We start from the raw sequence: 14,397 nt of genomic DNA, 5'->3' as shown, positions 1-14,397 counted from the left end.
GGCACAGCCAGGAGAACACAGGACGGAGCCAGGTGGTCCCGGAGGCTCCATTCCTACAGCCCCTCCCTACCCCCCCAGCATGTGCTGGGCCATGGGCCACGCAGGTGGCAAAGCCCATGCCACTCTCTGCACGCTCCCAGTACCCCTTCTGGTAAGAGCCTGGTGGGGGGAAGGGGTGCTCAGAGCCGTGGCCCCACAGGGGAATGAGGAACAGTTTGCACTAGGCCAGTGATGGCGAACCTATGACACTCGTGTCAGAGGTGACATGCGAACTCACTTTCTTGGTTGATTTTTCTTTGTTAAATGGCATTTAAATATATAAAATAAATATCAAAAATATAAGTCTTTGTTTTACTATGGTTGCAAATATCAAAAAATTTCTATCTGTGACACGGCACCAGAGTTAAGTTAGGGTTTTTCAAAATGCTGACACGCCGAGCTCAAAAGGTTCGCCATCACTGCACTAGGCAGCGTTTCATTCCTTAGTCCCAACATTGGGAATCACCTGAACACCAGCCGTGGGGAAGGGCCAGCCTGAGGGGCACACAGCCTGGCGTGCGGTCATTAGCTGTGTTTCCCGGGAGCTTTAAACAACACAGGGATTCGTGTCTCCACAGAGTCAAAGAAAAAACCCCAAACAAAACTGTGCAGGAAATACCACAAAGCAGAGGTCCCTGGGCTATGGCATTATATGACCGATTCTTTATGCTTTTCAGTTATTTTTAAGTCTCAAAGAATGTGTATTCCTCTTGCACCCCCTTCACCCTAAAACAGGCGGGTCTATTTCCTTTCAAAAGGTAGGGGGTCCCCCTCCCCAAGGTCCTCCCCCAGCAATCACCCCAGCACGGTCCATTTGTGAACGGGCGGCCCAGACAGGCTGCGTCCTTGGTGCGGGCTGGGTGTGCTCTGACCTCGCTTGTCCTCAGCGCGCTGCCTGGTACTCAGAGGGAAGTGGGGTTTTCCAGCATTTACTGGGGCGTCAGGATGCCCCCCTGCCACCTGCCGACAGCCAGGCTCCAGTCTCCTTCTTGCATCACAATCGGAACCCGGGTGCTCTGGGCTCTGCCTAGAACTCTGAGGGGCGCCCCAAATGGAGGTGCCTACAAAGGGGGCCGAGAGCTGGGTGGGGGGTTGAGGGAGGGGCTGTAAGTGACTCCTCTGGTCAGAGTGTCAGACACTCGGTCACCTCCTGGTTTATATAGGGCAGCAGGGGACACAGCTCCACACAGGGGGGGCTGGTCAGGCGCACACCATCCATGGTGTGGGTGACAGCACCCGGCAGGCAAGCTCCTGTGGGGGCTGGGAAATGAGAAGCTGCCCAGAGGGGTCTGCTTCGGGAAGGCTGGGGGTGTGGGTGAGGGAGGAGGTGCCAGGAGTCCCCGAGTCAGGAAAACAATGAGCAAAAAGAGAGACAGAGGCAGCCAGAGGACCTCAGATGGGAGACGCCAGCGGGCTCAGAGCAGTGAGGGCAGAGTGTGGGGGGCTGAGGGTGAGCCTCACCAGAGAGGAGGGACTCCCCAGGAGGGAGCCCCCGAGGCACCCTCTTTGTGCACCCACCATGGCTCTGCGTCCCTGTGAAGAGGGAGGGGCCTTCTCTACTGCTCCTCACCAGCCCCAGGCCCAGCAGGTGCCCGGCACACAGAGGTCCCCATAGCCACTCCAACCACCCGCATGGGCAGCCAGCACACTCCAAGTGCAGAGCCGCAGGACGAGGCAGGCGCCCGACAGGCGGCTGTGGGGCTCCAGGCCAGCTCGGTGTCAGCCCCAGGGTGGAGGAAGGGACCAGGCTGGGCATGGGCCGCACAGGTGTGTCAGCCAGAGAAACTGAGTCACCGGCCTGGTGCCAAGGAGCCTTGGGGTTGCAGGGAGCTGGGGCCTGACAGTTACACCTCCTGGCGGAAGGGGCTGCCCAGCGCAGGTCTGTTTTCTCAGCGCCCCCCAGCAACACCGCCGACAGCCTGCTGCTCACCTCCTGCCGTGTGGCCCGGCCTCAGCTGCCTCCTAAGGAAAGGAAGGCTCTCCAGGGGCCAGGAGAGGCGTTACTAAGCTGGGGAGGCGAGAGGGCCTGGGGAGCCGTTGGGCCTCAGGGAACCAGCCCAGAGGCCAGGGGGGCAGCCCCAGAGAGAACCCCACACTGTCCCCAACATGCTCCCTCTCCCAGGAGACCTGACTCCTGACTCCGTGACCTCTGACCAGGCCTGGCCTGTCCATCGGCCCTGCCTCCACTGCCATGTTTCTGCATCCGAGTCCTTCTGCCACGAGGGGCCGTGGGAAGCGAGGACCCCCAGGCCCGAGGGGCCAGGTTCCAGTACAGACACCACCCTACCCTCCGGACAACCTTGGACAGTCTCAGCTTCGCCACGCCCCTGGGTTTCCTCCTCTGTTTGCTGGGCCCCGGCTCCAGGGACGGCCCAAGAGGAGGGGGAGCTGGAAGCCACCAGGACATCACCTGGGGCTGTCGTTGCCGACGTCCAGGGAGGGTCATCCTCTGTAGCCACAGCCCCCCTCGGTGGCCAGACCAAGACCCGTGGCCTCTGTGGCCTGGGTCAGCCAGGTGCTCAAGGACCGAGAAGGGGACCTTCGGCCCGAGGGCTCCCACAAAAGTCTCCATCCGACACTCACCAGGGGGAGGCCTGAAACGTCCCCTGCAGCCCTCACGAGCCCAGGCACCCACAGTGATGACAGCAGCCCCGTTTACTGAGCCGGCTTCACCAGCGGGGCGGGTTTCTTCATAACAGCAACACTTTGAACCCCCCAATCCTGAGGTAGGTACTATTACTATGCCCATTTCACTGGAAGAAAAACTGAGGTTCCAAGAGATTAAGCCTTGGTTAAGCGACTTGCTCAAGGTCACCTGACCGCTAAGTGGCAAACCTAGGATTATAACTCAGCCCCCCCACCCCCACCCCAGGTTGACCCCTACAGAGCCCTCACTCGATTTTTTTGTTTTGTTAATCCTCACCTGAGGGTATTTTTTTCATTGATTTTTTTTTTTTAAAGAGAGAGTGGAAAGGAGGAAGAGAGAGAGAGAAACATCCACGTGAGAGAGATACACTGATTGGTTGCCTCCCGCACGAGCCCCAACTGGGGCTGGGGAACAAGTCTGCAACCCAGGTACATGCCTTTGACCTGAGACCCTTTGGTTTGAGGTCCGATGCTCTAACCACTGAACCATGCCGGCCAGAGCAGCGCCCTCGCTCAACCACCCTTGACACTGCCTGCCTTTCAGGAAGAGCCACACGGGAAAGCAGCCACGCTCAGACAGCGAGGCTGGGAGCCAGGCACCAAGGGGACGAGGTGGAGAGGACCCCATGGTGGGCTTTCCTTAGAGGGTCAACATGTAGAAGACCAGGAAGATCAACGTGTGTCAAACCACAGGGAGGCTGACAGGAGACCAGCGCGCAGGAGGGACCCTCACAGGGCACCGCGCTTTACAGTTTACCGTCCATTTTCCTGTCCAGATTCACGACTGATCTGCCCAATAGCCACGAAGCCACCCTTCTCAGCCTGTTTCGACCCTGGAAAGGCAGGCTCAGACAGGAAGTGACCTCCTGTGGCTGCACAGCCAGCATGTGGCAGAGCCAGGACTAGGATCCTGCCCCCGACTCCAAACCCAAACTCTTCCCTGTTGAGGGGGTGGTAGCACCCATAGCCCTGGACCATCTCATCGGGTCCTGGTATCATGTCCGCTGTACAGATGGGAAACTGAGGTGCAGCGTGATGGTTAACTAGCCCAAGGTCACACAGCTCATGAGGAGGGCCAACATCAGGATTCGAACCCAGCTCCAGGCCCACAGGGTTGGCCCCAGCTCCACAGGGCAGGACCCTGAGAGAGGCTCAGAGACTGGAGCTTGAGAGGTAGCCACTGAGAAATTAGCAGAAAAGAGCTGACAGGATGTCTGAGGACAGCCTGGCTGGTGTGGCTCAGTGGTTGAATGTCAACCTATGAACCACAAGGTCACTGTTTGATTCCCCGTCAGGGCATAAGCCTGGATCGCAGGCCCGATCCCCAGTGTGGGGCGTGCAGGAGGCAGCTGATCCATGATTCTCTCTCAGTTTCTATCTCTCTCTCCCTCTCCCTTCCTCTCTGAAATCAATAAAAATATTTTTTTTAAATCAATAAAAAAATATATTTTTAAACCAAAGTGAGCAAAGACCAGGCACCAATCAGAATTCCGATTTCTCCAAAGGGCCCAGAGGAGCGGGGGTGGGGAGGCTGGTAGGGAGGGTGGTGGGGAGTCAGGGGTGAGGCCCAGAGTGTGTGCAGGGCTGGGGCTGGGAGACACCGAAAAAGCTGTGATGCTTCTCCTTCAACTTCCCCTCTAAGAAGTAAGTAGATTTTGCTAATTAAGGGGGAAAAAAATTTGCTGAAAGTCACAAAAGGCCACTATTATTATGATTTCATTTACATGAAATGTTCCCCAAACAGGCAAATCCATAAAACAGAAAGCAGATGGGCGGTTGCCAGGAGCTGGGGGGAGGGGGAGTGACTTACTAGATCTTTTCGGGGTGATGCAGATGTTCTGCAATTAGAGGGTGGTGGTGGTTGCCTCACCACCTTCACATACTTCAGACCATTAGCTGCCCACCTAAAAAGGGGCGGATTTCATGGTGATTCTGTCTCAGTAAAGCTCTTTAGAAACAACACACATGTTTGAGAAGTGAGGCTGGGCCGTCTACACTGGGGACGATCAGGGAAGGGCTGCTGAGAGCTCTCGGGGGCTGTGGGCCAGATGTGCGTGCTACGGGGTCCTGCACCAGCCGCACAGCCCCGAGAGCAGTGCCTGTGCCATGCACCAGCGACTCGGGCCTCGGTTCCGCCTTCATCCTGTCAGCCCTCCGGATCCTCCGGTTCCACATCCTCACATCAACCAACCTCAGATAAAAAATACTGGGAAAAGCCCGGCCGGTGTTGCTCGGTGGTTGAGCATCGACCTAGGAACCAGGAGGTCACTATTCGATTTGGGTCAGGGCACATGCCTGGGCTGTGGGCTCGATCCCTAGTAGGGGGTGTGCAGGAGGCAGCCGATCCATGATTCTCTCTCATCACTGATGTTTCTCTCTCTCTCTCTCCCTCTCCCTTCTTCTCTCTGATATAAAAAATATATATACATTTAAAAAAATATTTTTAATTGGAAAAAAAAACTCCAGAAAGTGGATCCCTAAACAATACAGTATAACAACTATTTACACAGCATTTGTATTAGGTATTATAATTAATCTAGAGATGATTTCAAGTATATGAGAGGAAGTATGTTGGTTATGTGCAAATACTAAGCCATTTTATATCAGGGACTTGAGCATCTGAGGATCTGGGCATCCCTGAGGGATGGGGGGAGGGGAGGTCTGGAACCACCCCCCAGTGGATACCACAGTCCCTTTGCACTGACTGACCTGCTCCCTCAGCTCAAAACACATTTCCTCTGCTCTGGGCCCCACCTCAGCTCAGTGTCGCTTTCTCAAGGAAGCCATCCCTGACCTCCCAGCAGGTCCTGACCTCCCAGACCAAGTCCTTATGCCCCACGTGTGCCCACCCTTGGAGCCCTTGTTACTCTTCCCACTTGACATGGGTGCGTGTAACCAATTTCCGTCCTCCGTGAGCTTGTAGCCCCCACAGGCCAGGACGTGTCTGTCTCCCTGGGCATCTCCAGGACTCAGCTCGGTGCCTGTACATACTGGACACCCAGCAAACATCTGGCAGGAAGGCAGGTGGGCACCGCAGGAGCCAGCAGCGTACAAAGCTGCCACGGCACAGCCTGCCTTGGGGAACCCCTCTTCGCGGGGCAGACGGGCCCAGAGGCAGCAAAAAATGGGGTCAGCATGTAAGAGGGAGACCCGGGCACTAGGGACGCCCCAAGGAGGGCCGCCCAACCCAGCAAGGGGCTGAGAGTGGTCCGGACAGGTAGTTCTTGAGAGCAGGACACACCTGAAGGTTGGGGAAAATGCCACAGCATTCATGATGCTCCGTCAAGAGAAGGGCCACGTGCTGGGGGACCACAGAGAAAGAACTCGCTTCCCCCAAAGGCAGGGCTTTCCACAGACCAGGCCCAGATCCGATGCCGGGGATGGGCAGACAGAGGGGACCGTGGGCAAGTGGGGAGGGTCAGACACAGGCACGAGACACAGACAGGACAGTGGGAGTGGGGAGCGGAGCCCAAGCAGAGGGGCCTGGGCGCCCACGCGTGGGGAAGAAGAGAATAAAGCAGCCAGGCACGCAGAGGGGGGCTGGTGATCGGCCCCACCGGGCGTGCAGCTCGGGAGCTGAGAGTCCCGAGTGTCCCCCTGGCCTTCGAACGAAGAAAACGATGCTCGCAGCCTAAACCTGTGGCTCCCCCTGGCCTCCAGCGGTTTGAGAGCTCCCTCCTCCACGTGCACTCACACCGGCCTCCCCTTTCCTGCTGGGTTTCCGGGAGGTGACCTCTGCAATGACTTGTGTCCACTCGGGCTGCCGAGCAGATGGGGTGGACTCGGGGCAGGAAGCCTCCCTGCTGCTCTCACGCCTGCACGTGCTGCCCGTCACTCTGGGGAGGCAGGTCCGGGCCCCGGGGACCGTGAGGAATGGGCACGAGGACGGCCAGGCCTCTGACTCTCGCCACCTCGCCCGCTCGTGCACTCCCGAGCCAGGAGAGGAGCCCCCAGGTGTCCATCAGGCCGGTGGCCTGGAGGGTCCCAGGTGACCGGGGTGATGTCCTCCGACCTGCTCCGCGGTGGGCAGCGGCCTCTGCCCGTCCCCTCCTCCCCAGGTACCTGGTTCTGCAGCTGGGTGGAGGTGGCTTGCTGGTCACTGTCTCGGAGGGCCAGCCTCTCCCGCAGGGCTGCCAGCTCCTCCTGCAGCCGGGCTTTGTCGTCCTGCAGCCGGGCCATGGCCTCCACCATTCTATGCACCGCGGGGGCCGCACCTGGCAGCCCCGACAGGCTCGAGCACCTCCCGCTGCCAAAGAGACGCCCACCTATGAGTAAAGTAGTGGCCGATCAGCAGGGCAGCAGAGGTCCATCCTGGCCGAGGAGAGGGGCCGTCCTGGCAGGGCCGACCACACCATTGCACCATCGGGGACAGGAGGGAATGCTAGCGGAGGGGATGGGGCAGGGAGAGGCCTGGGCAGCAGCGTGGGGCAGCTGGGGGACTTGAGCGGGCAGCTTCCGGGGGACGGAACTGCCTGGATCGGGACTCAGGAAAGCAACTTTCACTGAATACTCCCTTCAGAGCATGGGTTCTAGGTCTGATGGGTGACACCTTCTCCATGGCCCGCCGGCCAGTCATGGCGGCTGAGAAAGAGCTGCAAGTTCTCTGGTAGCAGCCGGGAAGGAGTCGGGTTGCCTCCCCGTAAAACACTCTTCTGAGGGGAGCATGCTTTCCTCTTTAAACCCCAAACCCGCTCCAGAGTGAAATTGAGTGGGGGCTCCCTCCGCAGGGAGAGGTCACCAGCACACAGAGAGGGAGGAAAGGGCAAGGTGTGCGGGTGCCAGGAACAGACAGACCGGGACGCAGAGACAGACAGACACGGCACGTGGACAGAAACACAGACAGGCTGCTCTGGGGCGGACACCTGCCCTGGGCGGGATGGACTGCAGGGACCGCGGGGGTGGGAGCCCTTGTTAGTACGGGGTGGGCTGACTCCCGAGTCCTCCTCCTGCCACAGCCTCCCACCGTCCTGCCACCAGGAGCAGGAGACAGACAGACAGATGGGTGTAAGGACAAAGACACAGAGAGGAGCCTGTGACCAGGAGGCTTGCCAGAGCTTGCTTCGAGGGCACCGCGAATGGCTGTGAGCTCTGCAGGCCAGGAGCTGGCACGGAGCTCGGGAGAAGGGAGAGGGCGGAGGAGCGGGGCGAGGACGGGGGACTTGCCTCTTCTCTCCAGCAGCCCAATCTGGGCCCTGGCCAAAGCCCCCAGAGCCAGGAGGAGGAGTCCGAGAACGAAGTGGCCGGGAGGAAAGTGGAGGAGCAGCACCCACTGGCCTCGAGCCTCCGCTTGACCTCGGAGCCCAGGGCTTCTGGGCTCCCCCACAGGAGGTCCCCGGAGCCGCAGCCCTGTGGGCGGGACTGGGGGTCCCAGAGGCTGTGAATGCAGCCACCTGCTCCTGGAGTGGCACAGCCAGGCCTGGCCGGCTGGGAGCTCTGACCCACAGAGGCGACTGCGGACAAGCCCGGGCTGGAGTGGGAGTGTGGAGGGAGCAGGTCCTGGCTGGGCAGATCGGCTCAGCGCACTCCCCGCCTTCTGGGGGGGGCGGGGGTGGGTAGAGATTGAGAAGTCCCTGCTCCCACTCTCATGAGGCAAAGCACGCAGGGGCTGGCTTTTCCCTCCCTCACAGCCCCTTGGGACGACTTTGACTCAAGAGCTGGAGCAGGAGAGACCCTGGCTGGCTAGTGGCCCGGCCATATGGCCTGCACGTGACACCGCCTGCATGTCGCAGACTGTCGGCCCAGCTTCTGCTCTCTGTTTTGGAGAGAGTGAGGTCAGAAGGACGCTTGCAGCCTGCACACGGGCGGCCATGGGCAGCATGGACCCGGCATGGCCCTCAGCCCTTTGCAGGCTGCTAAGGGTAGGAGGAGTGCCGGGCTCCGGTGGGAGAGGCCCCTCAGGGTCTTCGTTTGTGAAATGGAAACAACGGCCCAGTTGGTGTGGCTCAGTGGTTGGGCGTCGACCTATGAACCAGGAGGTCATGGTTCGATTCCCGGTCAGGGCACATGCCCGGGTTGCGGGCTTGATCCCCAGTGTGGGGTGTGCAGGAGGCGGCCCATCAATGATTCTCTCTCATCACTGATGCTTCAATCTCTCTCTCCTTTCCTCTCTGAAATCAATAAAAATATTAAAAAATAAAATGGGGACAATGGGCCTTACCCCAAGAGGCACCCTTGGGACAGGAGCCTGGACACCAGGAGGGATGCCCGGGTGTGAGTGGGTGGTGCCCACAGCACGTGGAAGAGCCTCCTTGTCCAGGACGCTGCTCATTTACCAGAAGGTTCTGGGAGACCCCCAGAGCCCACGCCTGCTGGGGTGCACCCTGTGCCGTGTGCCCAGGGAGCTGGGAGGGGCCTGGGGAGTGCTTGCTGGGGGAGAAAGGCCCTTGAAGGAGCTAAGGGACGGTGGGCGATCAGAGGACACTTGGGGACACGCTACTGAACAGCCCTTACACGGAGGAGGTGCACATCGCTTGGCGTGTCCCGTATTCAGGACCGGCCGTGCCTGGGCGCTGCCCCTCAGGCACTCGGGCTCAAGGACACGCAGGCCCCACCCTGGCCCTGTTGACAGAAGTCAGGCCTCCCTCGTGACTAGAACTGGCCTCTCCCTTCTCAGCCCACTGATCGGCTGGACGGTGCCCCCCTCCCCAAGGCCAGCTGCCCAGACCTCGGCCAGACCCCACACCTGCCGCCGAACGCCAGAGTGCCCGCCCAGACAGACGGGTGGGCGAGCGCGGCCCTGGCACGGACTCAGAGGACAGATTAGGTGCTTCCACCGCGAGGCAAGTCCAGACGCAAATCACCCCTGGTGGCAGGCGAGGAAAGCAAGCGAAAGACCGGCCCTTTCTTTCCACGGCTTGTGGCCTCCACCGTGGGCGCCTCGAGGATGCTCCTGCCCAGCGATCACCGGGCCAGGCCTTGCTCGGGGGAATTGCACCAAGGGGCCCCTGGAGTCTCCCAGGAGTCAGCCCCGCCAGAGGAGAGAGGAGCCCCCAGCTCCTGTGTCCCGGCCGCAAGCAGCAGAGTGGGGCCCTGTCCCAGGGTCTCTGGGTCCCGGTGGACCCACAGATACAGGGAAGGCGACCAGGCCTCTCTGCAGGCGGTGGGGGGGCATCTTTGAGCTGATCCGGCCGCCCGGCTTTCGACAGGCGCTGGGGAGAGAATAAAGCGGGGAAATCCGACCCCAGAGCCTCTTATCACCTGGCCGCTGGGAGGCGGGCCCAGAGAAGGGCTGGGCAGGCTGGGGTTTGAGTTCCGGGATTTGGACGGGCCACCTCTGGCGAGGAGGACAGTGTGTGGGGACAGTTCCGACGCCGAGAGCCAGCGCCTCCCCTCCGGCCAGCTTTCGCCAGGGCCGCTCCAGGTCAGCGGCCAGACCTCCGTTACCTGCTTTCTCTACATTCATGGTGCCGCCGGCCTCCTGCGCCTCCCGGTCCCGCCCGGGGGCCGGCGCCTGCCTCTTCAGCAGCTTCTCTTCTTTCGTCCCCTGACTCTTGTTCTTGCACCCCTTGTCCTGCTGGGCCTGCTGCCAAGACACAACCAGAATCCTCACGTGAAGGGGGCTGCGGGGGGAGGGGGCGCCCTTGACCCTAAGAGCGCAGCACCCTTGGAGCTGGTGAGAACCCGGGCCCGCAGGTCCACCCCTCGCCGTGCGGGTCGACGGGGACAAACAGGCCTGGAGTCTGGAAGGAAAGGTGCCCAGATCCTGCAACAACAGAGGGGCGGTGTGTCCCCCTGGCCCCCATGGGCAGCCGGCCCACTCCACTGGGCACTTAGAAAACCTCAGACAACGTCCTCTCGGCCCTACGGGGCATGAATCACCATCGCAGGTGCAGCAGCCCCCTCGACTCAGGCACATGGCAATCTCAGGCAACTCCCCCAGGATGCCAACTGCCCCAACTCCAGATGGCACCAGCCAACGGCGCCCAAGGAGGGGGCACGCGGGTCCAAGCAAGCAGGGGAAGGTCCTGGCCCACCCACAATGGCCATCTAGGGACCATGGGACCCCATCTTCTCGTCAAAGGCAAAAAGGCTGGGTAGAGCTGCCCGGTGGGCAGGTGGGAGAAGGGGAGGGGCAAGAAGCCCCCCTCCCCCAGGAAATCAATCATCGCAGCTCACCCAGAACGCCGCCCAAGGTAAGAACCTCACGTAACGTGCCATCCCATTTGAGGACCATGGAAATAAAACACGCCTCGAAAAAAAACATCTGGGAAATATACAGAGAGAGGTTCTCTCTGGGAGGTCGGGTGAGAGGAAAAACATGCATCATTCAAGCTTTTGTGAGAATAAAAAGAAACAGAGAATATGGGAAGGAGGAAAGGGAGGCTTCCCATTTCACTTGGAACCTGTGGGGTTTTAACCTTATAAACATCTACAGTGTGTGTGTGTGTGTGTGTGTGTGTGTGTGTGTGTGTGTGTTAATCCTCACCCGAGGATATTTTTCCATGGATTTAGAGGGAGGGATGTGAGAGAGACACATCGATTGGTTGCCTCCTACATGCACCCTGACTGGGGCCGGGGATTGAGCCTGCAACCGAGGTACGTGCCCTTGACTGGGAATCAAACCCGAGACCCCTCGGTCCTTGGGCCGGCGATCTATCCACTGAGCCAAACGGGCTCGGGCTACCGCGCTTTGTTTTTTAACATCAACAGAGGTTGTTATCTGGGAAGAGCGGTTCGAGACACGTTTTGTGTGCCTCTGTGCCCACCGTATTCCAAAGAGACCCATGCTATGGTTTTAAAACCGCTCCGGGCCTCGAGTCTCGAGTCGAAAGGGCCCGGCTGGCTCCCCGCCTCTTGTGATCTGTGTGGCTCTGGGCAAGTTCCTTCCTCCCCCGAAGCGTCCTTCTCCCCACTCTTGAAACCGAAAAGATCACCCCCACCCACCTCGAGGAGCTGGTATAAAAAGTGACGGCGAGGCCTTAGCCAGTGATGGCGAACCTTTTGAGCTCGGCGTGTCAGCATTTTGAAAAACCCTAACTTAACTCTGGTGCCGTGTCACATATAGAAATTTTTTGATATTTGCAACCATAGTAAAACAAAGACTTATATTTTTGATATTTATTTTATAGATTTAAATGCCATTTAACAAAGAAAAATCAACCAAAAAAAATGAGTTCGCATGTCACCTCTGACACGCGTGTCATAGGTTCGCCATCACTGCCTTAGGCAGATACTCCAAGGGTCTGACACAGTGAGAGCTCCCTGCCAGGGACGGTTACGGTATTTCTGTATCTTTTACTTTTATCCCCAAAAAGACCGTAGAGAGAATCGACCAGAGGCGAAAGCGCCGGCATCAGGCTCGTTAGCTCACCATCCGCTCCCTCCCTCTTGACCCCACACGTTCTACTGGAGGAGGGAGGGTGGACGGCCCAGCCCTCATACTTAGGAAAAGCTGCCAACTTTCTTTTGTCCCCGCCCTCCGACCCACTGCCACACCATCACCAGCAGGCTCGTCAGCGGCAGCGGCGGCAAACGGCCGGCAGCTGGAAGTTTCCATTTGCCGACCAGAGCAAAGGTTGCACTATTTCTGGCCCGTTGGCCAGACCACAGGAAGGGCAGCCGGCCCCCAGGGGGTTGGGAATTTCGAGGGTGCTGCAGAGGGACGCGCTCAGGTTCCAGCTGCGTGGGAGGCTGGCCGGGAGGGTCACTCCGCCTGCTGTCGCCTCCCTGCGCCTGGGCCCCTACCTCGGCCCCACCTCCCCGACCCAGAGAAGCACCCGCAACCACAACAGAGCTTGGCGGGGCCCAGACGGCGGGGTCACGGGCACCGGCTGCTGGCTGGAGCTCCACAGAGATCCTCAGCGGATCTGCTGAGCCCAGCGGATGGGCTGCAAGCACAACCCGACACCCCATAATCAAAATGCAAGAACAGGGCCACCGCCCAGCCCCAGGCAGCCGGTTCTGACCACCTCCCGACTTAACTACCAGTGGCTCGACTCAGAGAGAAAAAATTGGCTTCTCTGGTGTCTTTAACTGTTCTCGCCCCGGCCCTGCCCGCTTTTCTCACAGAACCGACTGATAACAGGACCATTTGGTTGTGTTTTCAGATGAACCACACAAGAAGGGCCACGGAAAACCTCTGAAGTGACAGCAAGCTCTGGGCCCGTGATCAGATCGAGTGTTGGAGCTCCTCAAAGTCACTGATCATCAGAGAGATGCAAATTAAAACGACAATGAGGTGTCACCTCACACCTGCCAGAATTGGCTACCACCAACAAATCAACAAATGACAAGTGCTGGCCAGGATGTGGAGAAAAGGGAACCCTAGTCCACCGCTGGTGGGAATGCAGGCTGGTGCAGCCATTATGGAAATCAGTGTGGAGTTTCCTCAAAAAATTAAATAGGAACTCCCATTTGACCCAGTGATCCCATTTCTAGGAATATATCCTGAGAAACCAGAAACACCAATCAGAAAGGATATATGCACCCCTATGTTCATAGCAGCACAATTTACAATAGCTAAGATCTGGAAACAGCCCAAGTGCCCATCAGATGAGTGGATAAAAAAGCCGCGTACATTTACACCGTGGAATACTATGCAGCAATAAAAAAGAAGAATCTCTGACCCTTTGAGACAGCATGGAGGGACCTGGAGAGTATTAGGTAAGCAAAATAAGCCAGTCAGAGAAAGACAAGTATCACATGATCTCACTCATATGTGGAGAGAAAGACAAGTATCATGTGATCTCACTCATATGTGGAATTTAATAAAACAAAATACATCCAGAGACATGGAAGCATGGAACAGACTGTGGAATGGGACGGCAGAGGGTCTGTGGGTGTGTGGGAAGAGATCAACCAAAGAACTTGTATGCATATATGCATCACCCATGGACACAGACAATAGGTGGTGAAGGCCTGGGGCAGGGGGCAGGGCGGGCTAGAAGGGGTCAATGAGGGGAAAGGGGAACATATGTAATACTTTCAACAATAAATATATAATTTTTTTAAAAAAGACTTGGGGCCAGCTTGGAACATCATCCCGTGCATCAAAAGGGTGTGGGTTAGATCCCTGATCGGGGCACATATGGGAGGCAACCCATCGATGTTTCTCTATTTCTCTCCCCTTTCCTCTCTCTCTAAAACTCAATAAAAGCATATCCTCAGGTGAGGATTAAAAAACAAATAAACAAGAGAGTCTTATTTTAAAAAAGAAAAGAAAATTGGGGCCAGACAGCGCCTGGGACCAGGACTTCTGTCTGCACTCGGGAGGACAAGCTCAGAGGGCACGCGCACTTCCCACTCCCCATCCTGCCCGCCACTTGCATGTGTCCCTTCAAGGCGGGGCCTCTCCGTGGGCTGGGGGTGGCTTGCCAGCACGCCCCAGTACCTCTGGTCCCTCATCCTCTGCCTCCGCATCCGTGGCCCTCGCCCGTCTGCACTCCTACGTTTGCCATCACCTGATTCCTCTCCGGCACCTCCACTAGCTTGTCGGGTGTGTGTCTCTTCTTTGCTGTGTGTCAGCACCCAAACAGCACATGGCACAGAGTAAGCGCTTCATAAACATGTGGTAACAAACAGATTCATTGCAAAAGTGCAGAGCCAGCGCAGCCCTAACATTACTCAACGCTAGAACCGCGTGGACATGCAGATATTCACGGAGCTCGCTGCAGTCACAAGTAAGACAGAGGGTCGGTTAGAAAGTCCAGGGTAAGCCCAGGAGTGGAATATTATGCGGCAGTTTAAAAGAATGAGGTCTTTCTCTAAATATTG

Source organism: Myotis brandtii, unplaced genomic scaffold (assembly GCF_000412655.1).
Source record: "Myotis brandtii unplaced genomic scaffold, ASM41265v1 scaffold411, whole genome shotgun sequence".
NCBI lineage: Eukaryota > Metazoa > Chordata > Mammalia > Chiroptera > Vespertilionidae > Myotis > Myotis brandtii.
The sequence above is the reverse complement of the archived record's forward strand: the minus strand, read 5'-3'. Positions refer to the sequence as shown.